The sequence below is a fragment of the Callospermophilus lateralis genome, chromosome 4, assembly GCF_048772815.1.
Source record: "Callospermophilus lateralis isolate mCalLat2 chromosome 4, mCalLat2.hap1, whole genome shotgun sequence".
Taxonomy (NCBI): domain Eukaryota; kingdom Metazoa; phylum Chordata; class Mammalia; order Rodentia; family Sciuridae; genus Callospermophilus; species Callospermophilus lateralis.
In genome coordinates this window covers 161984226-161996941 of record NC_135308.1, presented here as the reverse complement: position 1 = coordinate 161996941, position 12716 = coordinate 161984226, and positions in this window count along the sequence as shown.

Genomic DNA, 12716 nt, shown 5'->3' with positions numbered 1-12716 from the left:
GTCGCCCCTAGGGACCACAGCAGCTCAGGCACTCTGCCCTCCCCGTCACCGCTTGGAGGGCAGCTTCAGCCTCCTGGTCCTCAGGTCTCTCCCTCCAGAGTGGGCAGAGCTGTGACTTGATTCTAACCCAGGGAATAAGGCATGGAGAACCCCACGGAATGTCACTCTGCTGAGGTCGCGGAAACCTGCAACTCCTGCCTGGCTGCAGATTCGCTCCAGCGCTGGCTCAGATAAGAGAGATGCCGGGTTGGAGCTGCCAAGCTGGCAGGGCCTCAGCAGGGGACCGGCAGGGCTGATCCTGCGAGGTGCACGTGGACTCCAGCAGGTCCTTCCCAGCGGAGTTTCCAGGTAAGATGGCAGACCCTGCCCTAACGGCAAGTGGGGCCCCAGTGGAGACCCATAAGCAAACGCCCAGCAGAACAGCAGCCACAGAGGCTGTGTGATGGGACACGTGTGGATGTATGGACATGTGGTGTCTCCTCCTCCTCCTCCTCGCCCTCCTCCTCCTCCACCACTAAGCCACATCCCCAGCCCGTTTTTTAAATTTTATTTTCAGGGTCTTGTTAAACTGCTTAGGGCCTGGCTACATTGCTGAGGCTGGCTTTGAACTCAAGGTCCTGCTGCCTCAGCCTCCCAAGCCACTGGGATTATAGGCATGTGCCACTGCGCCCGGCAGCACATGTTTTAAGCCTCTAAGTATTGTGTTGATTTATTCTGCAGCATAGGCAACTAATCCACCAGGCAAGTATATAACAACATTAGCAGCAGTCGTATAAAGATGTTTCTATCTGGGTATGGTGATGCACACTATCATCCCAGTGGCTCAGGAGGCTGAGGCAGGAGGATCACAGGTTCAAAGTCAGACTCAGCGACTCAGCAAGACTGTAAGCAACCTAGTGAAACCCCGTCTCAATATAAAAAAAATAAAATAAAAAGGGCTGGGGATGTGGCTCAGTAGTTAGTCAAGTGCCCTTGAGTTCAATCCCTGGCACCAAAACAAAACAAAACAAAAAAGATACGAGCACCTATGTGCTAGGTACTGTTCTAAGTGCCTCCCAGGCAGTCTTATTTATTTCACATTAACCCTAACCATGCATGGCTACTACCCTTTACGAGTGGGGAAACTGAGGCCCAGACATGTTTAGACTTTTGGTGTGCACAAGAGCCTGGCCCTGAGCTAACAACAGGCTGCCGGGGCAGGAGGCCAGGACCGCCGTCTCAAGCTCGTTTTCCTCCCCGGCCACACAAGTGATTGTGTGGACACAGCGTACATGTGACATCTTCCTGCAGACAGATTTCCCAGAGACATAATACCAATTTTACCTGCACTTTTAATAAGCATTTAATTCCTTCAATTGTCGGGTGGTCCATTTGCAGGGGAACTGAACTACCTGATTGTTTCTCTGTTCACCTGCCGTACGGGAAATAGATTCAATTAGAAAAAAATCTGTTGCTAATTTGAAAGCTCTGATTCTATAATTTCCTACAGGGAAGACATGTAAATTGCGTGTTATTTAACACCCTTTCACGGCAGGTGAGTTCCGCGGGGGGCAATTATAACTCGCTCTCCACTCTTCTCACAGATTCCTGACAAGGGAAAGAGGGAGGAGGGAGAGGGAGGAGGAGGAAGAACAGGAGAAATTTTGAAGCTAGTCCCCCGTGGCTGCAGGGACCCCAGCTGGTCAGCACCCACTTCCCGCCCAGGCACACAGGCGGGGCCCGCAGTCCCCTGGCCTTTCCCTGACGACCTGGAAGATGACCAGTGTGGGGGGACAGTAGGATGTCCCGATCTGCACTCTAACCCGGGAGCCAGATCTGGAAGCTCCCACTCGGGTCTGGTTCCCACCCTGCCCTTCATCCTGGCAAGGGGTCAAGAAAGTCTTTCTCTAGAAGGGTCCAGATCTTTCTGGCTCAGGGTTTTTTCAAGATGGTTATTTCTTCCTGCTCGGTAGGAGCAGTTCTGTGCACACCGGTCCCCTTCTCTCTCTCTCTCTCTCTCTCTCTCTCTCTCACACACACACACACACACACACACACACACACACACACAAAGCTGTCTCTGGAAGAAGGACACTCCAGAAGCCAAGACCACCGGGCAGAGGTGGAGGAGCCCCGGGAGGAGAGCTGGGGAGGGGACCAGAGCTGGGAGTCGCAGTTTTCCTTTGTGTCCTTTGCGCTGCTCCGATCCCCACCTTCTTCCCCTCCTTCCTGGGGCCTTCTCTCCTCCTTCCATCCTCCTTTCCTGTGGCATGTGCCCGCCGCCTACGGGAAAGCAGGATTTCCTACATTTAGACCTTCGTCCACTATTAACAAATGAAACGGTGAACTCTTGGCCCGACCTCCCCTTCCTCCCCTCCAACCCTCCTTCCTTCCTTTTGGCCACCCATCTGAGCACCTGCCTGGGCTCCCATGATGTCCCCAGTCTAAAGGGGACATCACTCCCCCTTGAGGTGCCGCCAGCTCGTCCGTCAAGGAAAAGCAAAAGTCTCCGGCCCCCCGCAGAGGGGTTTGAGCAGACCCAGCCCCCAAACGCATGCCCTGGGCCAGGCGCCTCTGACAACCGCCCCACAAGAAGCGGGCGCCCACCGGCCGGCGGGAGGGCGGGCGCCACCTGCTGGGCGCAGGTGAGAAGTGCGCACCGGTGCGGCCCTGGGCCGGGTTCCTTCCTGCCCTCTGGGATGGGTCCTGGGCGCGCGGGGTGGTGCAGGCTCCTCCTCCCCAGGGGTTCCTCCCGATGCTGCTGTTTTCACAGAAGTGACATCCTCACGTTTTATGTATATCAGACGCTCTATAAACCTTCACTTACTCCCTAAAATGTGAACTGAGGCCAGCTCTGTGCAGTGAGGAAACCGTCTTCGAGGCCCCTCTGGTTCTGAGAGCCGGAGGCAGAGATTAAACCCTCCTTTACGCAAGGAACCAGTTAATTCCAGCCATAACCGTGCTCAACGGAGGAGAGCAGCGCAACACTGTTTCACGGGATCTCTTACCAGTTCTGCCAGGTAGGACTGATGGCTGTTTTACAGATGAGGCCCAGAAAAGTAGAGTGACTCTCCTGGTGTCACACAGCAAGAGGAGGTAGGACCCAGATAGGGGTCCAAGTCCGCCATGCCCCAAGTCCGCCAGTGTACCTGCCAGGCCCACCACCAGGTTGTAAAAATAGCCCCCAATTCTCCCTAACAAGCTCCTGTTTCTCCAAAAGTTGGTCTCAGCCACCGCTAGGGGTAGGCCAGGACCCTACCAGAGCTGCACTCTGCTTCCATCCGCAGCACTGGGGGACAGAGCTCTGAGTCCTCAGACCCCAGGGACCCCCTTCCTCCCCTGCATCCCCACCTCCAAGCCCACCAGCCTTCCCCAGGAAAGGGGCTGCCTTGGGCTGTGGCCGTTCCTGGGCACGTAGGAACTGCCATCTCCCCGGGCCTCAAGAGAGGCCAGCAGGAAGTCTAAAGGCCACAGTTCACTCTGACCCTTTCTGCCCGCCCCCCTTGGTCAGAAGTGCGGAGACGCACAGCCTCCTCTGTGCGGGCAGCCTCAGTGTCCCAGAGTGACCATCTTTGGGAGACCAAAGCCAGGTGGTCTGGCAGCTGCTGAGCTGAACTGGACCCTGTGGCCACAGAACAGCTCAGGATGCTGCCAGCGGGACAGCCCTGCCTCTCTCAGCAATGCAACCCATGGACCGCTGGGAGGACTCCGTGGGCCAGGTCACCGGGAAGTGTCCCTCCTTCTCTGGCAGACCTTGGGCTGGAGTCCGAGGCCCCTTGTGGGTGACTGGTGTCCTCTCTGGGAAACCAAGCAAGTTCAGACCCTGCTGTGCTATGACCGTGTGCCCCAGGGCAAGTTACCTAACTAGCCCAGTCCCATTGGTCACATGAGGGGGATGGTGGCAATTTCCTCTACAGCTGATAGGATCAGATGTGAGAGCACCTGGGGTGTGGCTAGCACTCAGGCCAGCCATCGGCCTCCCCGGGTGTGAAAGAAGAGGGGACAGGTAAACGTCACTGTCTGCACCTGTCACCTTGTTGGAACCGGCACTCTGCAGCCATTGCCTCACTGTTCACCCCCACAAAAACCCTATTTCCATTCCTGTTTTCCAGCTGTGGACACAGGCCCAGAGAAGCAGAAGGACATTCCCAACACAACACGGGGGCTGCGCTGGACTTAAACTAGGTGTTGCCTGGTCTCCAGAGAAGGTCAGCTCCCTCCTCTGGAGCAGCCTGGACCCTGGACCTGCTCCTGGTGGGAAATCACCAGCCTCCTACCATCACAGCCAACACCTCCCCACTCTGGCCACAGGGGGGCAGCAGCGTCCTGGCCATGAGCGGCCTGGGCAGTGTGGTTCCACCACCTATGCCTGGGAGCTGGGGCACAAGCAGAGGAGAGTGACCGGTCAGGTCCCAGGTCCTGCCGCCTACACTGTGCCAGTGTCAATATCAAAGAAAAAGGCAGGGATAGTTTGGGGTGCTGGTGGTAGACAGGGTACCAGCCCCAGCTCTGTGTCTGTCAGGCTGTGTGACCTGGCCCAGTCCCTGCCCCTCTCTGGATCTTTTCCCCTGTGAAGTGTGGTCAGGGAGTTGCAAACTGTCAGCCTGAAGTTTGTGTTCAGTCCTCCCAGGGATGTGCAAACTTTTAATTGGCTGACTGCCCCTCCTCCCACAGAGTGACCCAGCAGGCAGGAGGCTGACAGTCCCTCCTCCAGCCTCTGCTGCATCCAGGGGCAGGAACCAGGAACAAACCTAAGCCACCATCCCCCAGAAAGAAGTTTTGGAGACCAGTTTCCTGGGGGCCACCGGCAGGGTCCCCACCCCAGCTTCTTACCTCCCTGCCCCCAGAAAGACCAAGAGGTCCAGGAAAGTCTGTCTCCTGGAGTAGGGAGGCTCAGCCTTGGTCACGGGTGGCAACAGGCAAGGTTTTTTCTCTGGCTTCACTTTTTCTCCTCCATAAAAATGGACATCACCCAGAGTGGTGGTGGTGGTGGTGGTGGTGGTGGTGGTGGTGTGTGTGTGTGTCTGTCTGTCTGCGTGTGTGTGTGCATACTTGTCACGGGGCCCAGCACACACTGATGACATATGAACACAGGTCTGGCTTAGTTTTGGTGTCCATCCCACCAACACACAGCTGGCTGCTCCTGCAGTTGAAGTCTGCAAGGTAGGATATTTGATCTAAACTCACTGCCTTGTCCATTTTCTGTTGCTATGACAGAATACCCGAGACTGAATAATTTATAAAGGAACGAAGTTGATTTAGGCTCGCATTCTGAAGGCTGGGAAATTCAGCATCAGGCAACTGTATCCAGCGAGGAGGTCGTGCTACTTCATACCATGGTGGAAGCCAAGCTGGTGCGTGCAGAAGAGGCAGAACATGAGGTGCAGGCCTCGCTTGAGAGCGACCTGCCCTCGTGGTGATTAATCCAGGCCCCGGGGGCAGAACTCACACCACAAAAATTAACCCAGTCCCAAGAGAAAGGCATTGGTCCCCCTTAAACACCTCAGCACCCACTAAAAGCCCTGCCCCCCGACGTGGCCTCAATGGCGGTTAGATATCAATGTCAGTTTCAGAATCATTTCTGGAGGAAGAAAGCGTCTGGACCCTGGATATCCAATGTCCCCCGATCTCTCACCCCCACTGTTTTACAGAGAAGCAACACAGAGAACATGAGTTCCCCCTCCTCTGCCAGGGAAACTTCCAGAATCACAAGGAACTGAATGACTTCTGACACCATCTCTCTCGTTATCCGTGGAGGGGGAGGACTCCAGCGAGGCTGGATCCTTGGTCTCCTTGCTGACCTTGTCACTAACGGCTCAGAGGCGATTCTGTCCCTCCCTGCCCTCCAGATCTGGCCCCGGTAGAGAGTCCTCTGTACCCCTTCCTTTGAGTTCTTATCCTGAAAGACACGAGGCTGGTCCTGCATATGTGTTGATTCTTCTTTAACATGTAAGATCTTGATTGTGTTAACACACCAAAGAGCTCACACTACACATCTGTTAAAGAGCAGTGGAAGGACATACACCCATGTGCTCACAACCCAGATCAAAGAAACACAAGTGATGCTCTCTCGAGAGTTTCATTTAAAGAGTCACCCCTTGTGATGGTCTTGCCGGTTTGTTCTGTTTTGATTTCCAAGTTCTTTGCGCACAGAACACAGAAGGGACCATCCTAACCTATGGGGAGCCCAGGGCAGTGGGACTGGGTCCACTCAGGACCTAGCGCCAAGGTCACCATCCGCCTCCACAACTCTTTTCATCTGAAATGACATCTCTTTTAGATTATTTTTTTCTGACTGGTTGTTGATGGTGTGTAAAAGTGCAATTGCTTTTATGTGTGTGTGTTTCCATTTTGCACGAAATTACCAGACTCTTTGTGCTGATCATTTATTGGTCGATTCTGTTGAATTTCCGGTTTCAGTGATTGTATCATCTGCTAACAGCACTAGGTTTTATTTCTTCCCTTTGATCTTTATGCCTTTAATTTATTTTTCTTGTGCTCCCACGCAGGCGAGAACCTAGGTCACGATGTTGGGAGAGCTGGGATTTGCCGACACCGGCACTTAGCTGCCGACCTTAAACACGGTCCCAGGAGTCCATTATTTTGTCGGATCCATCCGTATCTGGTCATGTATGTTTACATACACACACATTTCATTCCCTTACTGAAAGGGAAACAAAGTTTCGTTTCATTCTTTGTTAAGGGTGTACAGAGTCTTCATAGTGGATGAATGTTGAATTTTATGAAATGATTTTTTCATCTATAGAGAAGATTATGTCTTTCCTTTAAACTTTCCTTTAAGACCTTGTCCCAAAATAAAAAGTAAAAAGGGCTGAGGATGTGGCTCAGTGGTAGAGTACCACCGGATTCAAGCCCACGCAAATTAAAAAAAAAAAAAAAAAACCTCTAAGGTATCAGCAAAATCGATTTAATCTATGAAGCATCTAGACTCATGTTCCTTCTCTCGTCCTTAATATTATTTATGCTCTCTTTTATCCTGTGAGAGATTTAGTCTTCTCGAAGAATAATCTTTTGACTTGACCATCTTCCCTATTTAAGTTTGTTTCTCTTTCATAAATTTCAGTTTTTGTCTTAATATTGATTCCTTTTTCTAATCTTGAGGTTTGTTCTACTGTTCTTATTCATTCAGGGCATTTCTTATTTGCTAATAAAACAGGCATTTAAAATGATAAATCCTCTTCTAAATAGCACTTTGGTTGGATCTCACAAGTCTTCATACAAAATATTTTGTTAACACTCGGTATTTTACAAATGGGGTTGTGAGTTGTTTATAAGTGCAGTTTTTTTCCAAAAGATGAGCACCTTTCAGTTGTCTTTTGGGTTATCAGTGACTCACTTGCTTAGATTACGATCAGAGAGAACAGTCCTGTTCAAATGCGGCAGGCGCTCTGGTTGCGGATCTCCCAGCTTCCTCTTCCAAAACGGAGGACTCAGCACCTCCAGCTGCCGGGGAGCTGCTGGAAGATGGCCCTCGCTGCCAGCTCCCTCTGGAGGTTGCCTGGGTGAAGAAACTGCCTGGCCCCAACCAAGACCACTCCTTCTTTGACAGGCAGCCTGGGTCCAATGTCTGGTCATCTTGGGAGTGTGAAGGCCCGACTCCCTGCCCCAGCTCAAGCAGGTCTGAAGGACCACCCAGCTCCAGAGCCCTCCGTGGGCCTGGCCAAGCCTTCCTCTGGTACTGCATGGCCCTCCACTCTCCTCTGTCCACACCACACTGACCCCAGGAGTGTCCCTAATAAGACACCTGCGCTCCATCTCCGTCTCTAAGTCAGGCCCCGGGACAACCAACCTGCAGCTCGGGTCTTGAGATGTGCTGAGGTCAACCTCACAGTCTGGCACGCGTTCTAGACGCCCGAGCCTGTAGGAAGGAGCCCACCGGAGGTCCCATGTGTTCTGTGTGGATGATGTTAAATTTGTAACCGTGTTCCTCAGATCTCTGAATCTCCACTGAGGCGACCTAAAAATATCCCATCGAGAAGACGACTGGGTTTATTCTTCCTGTTCTTTCTACTCTTTGCGGCCATGAGAGTTGCTCTGTGGGCCTTCGTATCCGCAGGTTCTGCGTCTGTGCATCCGACCAGTCACAGATGGAAAGTATTTGAAAAAATTCTCTCCTTCTGTACTGAACACGTAAAACCTTTCTTCCTTCTCATTATTCCCTGAACACTAGAGTATAACAACTATTTCCATAGCATTTGCATTTTATTAGGTATTATAAATAATCTGGAGATTATTTAAAGTAGACGGGAGATGTAAGTGGGTCGTATGCAGATACCATGCCATTTATTTCAGGGACTTGAGCGTCTGCAGATTTGGGTATGCACCAGGAGTCCTGAAACCAATCCCAGGTGGATGCGGAGAGCTGCTGCTATGTTAATCAAGAACTGTTAGAGCTTCCCGGTGAATTGAAGCTTCTATTGTTGCCCAGTGACCAGCGGGTTCCTTAAAACGCTTTTCTCTCTTAAAGCCTGCTTTTACCTTACATTATCACAGCCGCGGATACCTTCTTTTAGATAGTAATTGCCTACTATAATTTTTTTCTTTCTTTTCTTCTTTTTCTTTTCTTTTTTGCGGAGGGGAGGGTGCAGTGGGTGGGTGTTGGGATTTAACGCAGGGCCTTGAGCAGGGCTGAGTATCAGCTCTACCATTGAGCTACACTCTCAGCCACCTCTGCTGAAATTTGGAGAGATGACATAATTTGAACAGTTCTGGGTCCTCATATTTAAGGCACGTCTCTCATAAACAGACCATAATCTAGATGTTTGTAAAATTCAGCCAGACGATTATCTTCAAACCAAAGAGTTCAGTCCACTTACAATGTGTTACTGATAGCTCACTTGCTTAGAGAGCTGGATTGTGCCTTCCACTTATTTAGGAGGCGTACGCTCTGACCCATCCTTAAGTGTTTTCACGCAGAGCGTTCGACTCACCACGTCTAAACTTAGTCCATATATTTGCCTTCCTCCCAAATAATTGAAAGAATTTGAAAACTTTAATTTTGAACATCCTCTCCCAAATTACATGGTACTGACCAACATTTTAGTGCTGGCCTATTTCCTCCTCCCACAAAATGGACCTTATTATTGAGGCGTCCTACAGTTCATATTTATTCTCCCCCAAATATTTGCTGAGGTCTTGGCCCACCATCATCCCTCCTTATATAGCTGGCCTCCTCTCTGGAATAATTTTTCTTCCTCCTGATGAACATTGCATTTAGTTCTTCTTTCGTGGGGACATTTCAGAATCTCTGCCTCTTTATCAAAATGGTCTTTCACTTGCTGTGTTTCCTCTCTGATCTCCCTCCCTCCCCGTCCTTGTCCTGGAGATCAGCTTGACTAGGGACATTCTAAACTCCGCCTCTGACCTGTCTTCCACTGGGTGCTGCTGGATCCTGTCATTACAGTGTGTCAGTGTGTCCGGGCGATTTGTCCCCTTGCTCTTTCTCGTTGTCTGTGTGTCTGCCATCGGACAGCGTGGATCTGAGCAATAGAGTTTCTGCCCTGTGGACTTGGGGTGTCCCCAGGGTTTCCAGGACCTCACTTGCCGAGAAGCTGCCTGTCTGGTTTCATGCCACAGAGCAGCCAGGAAAGCCACCTACTCTATTCCACCACACCAGGGACCAGTGAGGACATCTCCACAGTAAAAACCTCAGTTGTCACCTGCCTGAATCTGCCTTCCCTTCACCCTCTTTCTGAAAGGTTGGAGGTCTAAGCTGGCGGCCACGACGCGTCTCCTTGTACAGCTGGCCTCCTCACGGGTCCGCACGTTTCCTGGCCTGAGGGGGATGCATTAGGAACCCCCCCAAAGAGATGCGATTAGAGATAGGATCCGCACTCAGCCTCCGTGAGGAAGCCAGCTGGAATCTAATTATGGATCCTTTGGGGAGAGTCTTTTTCTTTGATGCTTTTAACGTCTTCTCTTTGGCTCTTATGCTCCACTCTGATGTTTCTAGAAGCGGGCTCCTTTTCTCCCCCTTGCTTGGGCTGCCTGGTCTGAGGTTCAGGATCCACATCAATCCCACAGAACCGCCCCCCGCGCCTTTCCCTCCGTGTGCAGCCCCCCATTCTGCCATCTTCTAGAACTCGGGACGGAGGTACACTAGGCCCTCTTGCTGTCTGCTTCCGGATGATTCCATCAGCTCTTCTACTTTAGTACGGACTCTCTCCCGGAGCCTCACCCGTCCTCTGAGCTCCACATTTCAAGGGTTCTGCTCTTCATTTAAGGAAAGTTGCCATTCGTTCTGTTGCCTCTCATTTGTGCTCCTTTTTCCAAACTTCTCTTTTATTTATTTACTTTTAAAGTGAAAATCGTCCGATTTGTTCGTGGTCTGAGAACGATCATTTCACATCTGGGAGCCGCGGGGGTCTACTTGACTGCCTCTTTTTCTGCTGGTTCTCTTTTTCTTCCCTGCGAAGGGAGAGTTTGCACTGTGATCTGCTCGCTGGCTTTCCTGGGAATGGGACTCCATGCGGACATTGTCCTTCTGAGCTCCTCAGGGGAGGGGGAGGGTTTGCTTCTGCCAGTGCTGGGTGCTAGCAGGCAGGGGCCGCTTAAATTAAATCCCCTACCTGAGTTTTTGGAACCACACGAGTAGCTTGAATGCAAACAGGGAATCACAGGAGGGCCAGCTGTGGTGCCAGAGACTCGGAGGAGATTTTTCTTCTTTAACCCAATGTCAAGTTCAGGGCAAGCGGGTGGCTCTCTCCTCTCTTCTGCAGTGTGAGACTTACTTTCCATTCTTTCCCACACTCTGGACATCGGCCTTTTGGACTCCAGCTTTGCGGGGGGGGGGGGGGGGGGTGTTCCTAATGCATCCCCCTCAGGCCAGGAAACATGCGGACAGTGAGATAGGTAGGGGGAAAGCTGAGCAGCAGGAAGAATGAATCCCATGCTCACATCCAGCCCATCCTCCTGCACCATCTGAGAACTTTAAGTACAGAGTCGGGTGCAGGAGCTATCAGGAGGCTGAGGTAGGCGGATCACAAGTTCAAGGCCAATCTGGATAACTTAGCAAAGATCTTCCTCAAAATAAACTTAACAAAGGACCGGGGTGTAGCTCAGTGATAGAGTGCCCCTACTCAATCCCTAGTACCGAAAAAAAAGAAAGAAAAAAGAAGAAGAAGAAGAACTTCAAGTCAACCAATACCCCAGGCCTGCTGTACAGTGTCTCCCAGGAGCCGGGGGAGCAAACAGTGTGGGCAGAGTGTTGACTCTTCATCCGCTGTTAATCACAGCTTCTCCTCTCCTGGGGACCACATCCAACCAGGGTATGGTCACAGGAAGCTTCAAAAAGACCTGTAAAAAAATATTATAATGTCACAAAATGAAAATACTTCTTTGCGGTTGGAATCACACCAAACAGATTTGGGGCCCAAGGATCTTAGCAGCCCCAACCTGAAGTCCCAACCCAATTGACATCAAGAGCCTGGCAGAGGAAAACTGGACTGTGGGTGGGGCACGACACCCCAACCCTCATCTTTCTTAAAATGGAACCAACCCTGGTCCCCAAATAGCCACGGGTCTGGAAAACCTGGCTCCCTCTCCCACCTGGCTTCGCGCTCCTGACTCAGCGGGGAAGGTAGCCCCGCACAGTTCACCTCTCTGAGGGCTGCTGGCGAGCTTCTCAGTTTTTTTCACAGCTGAGTTATTTCTGACCGTGGTTCTGGCAAAAAGAAATCTAGAGCAACTGGGGCTGGGAGACGTTTGGAAGCCGTGCCAAGCCAAGCAGTGGCCATGAGTCTACATCTGAGCCGCCAGTCCTGGGAAAGTGTATTTTCACTTACAAAAACACCTAAAAGCACTTGTGCAAAATCAGTTAAAAAGGAGAAGGGAGACTCTTGTGACTCATGCAGTGAGGTGCCTCCAGGTCCTGGACCTGTGGCCCCGCACACCCCTTTGAGAGTATGGGAGGAATCACAAAACACGGGGGTCAGTAGGCCCCGGGGGCCCCTGGTGACAGAAAAGCCCAGGAGGTCTGTGAGTCTGAGAATGTTTCGAGGCCTTCCTGGCCACTGGGCAAGTCATGCAACCTGGCTTCCATTCTTTGAACTGTAAATGGCTGATGACAACAAACCTGCCTCCCCGAGGTCAGCCCAACAACCCAATAGAGGCACATGTGTAATTATAGAGCATCACAGTGCTTAGCAAGCCTCCGGAGTCCACTGAGTGCTCGTTATGGCACATGCCACATTTTTATTGGGGTATTGACACTCATGAGATGATGGAGATGTTGGTGATGGTGGTGATAGTGATGGTAGTGATGGTGATGATGGTGATGGTGATGCTGATGGTGATGGTGGTGATGATGGTGATGCTGATGGTGGTGATGATGGTGATGCTGATGGTGATAGTGGTGATGGTGGTGATGGTGATGTTGGTATGATGGTGGTGATGATGGTGATAGTGATGGTGATGACGATGGTGATGGTGATGGTGATGGTGGTGATGATGGTGATGGTGATGGTGATGGTGATGGTAATGCTGATGGTGGTGATGATGGTGATGCTGATGGTGATAGTGGTGATGATGGTGGTGATGGTTATGATGGTGATGTTAATGGTGATGGTGGTGATGATGATGATGATGATGGTGGTGATGGTGATGGTGTTGATGGTGGTGATAGTGATGGTAGTGATGGTGATGATGGTGATGGTGGTGATGATGGTGATGGTGATGGTGATGGTGATGGTAATGGTGATGGTAATGGTGATGGTGGT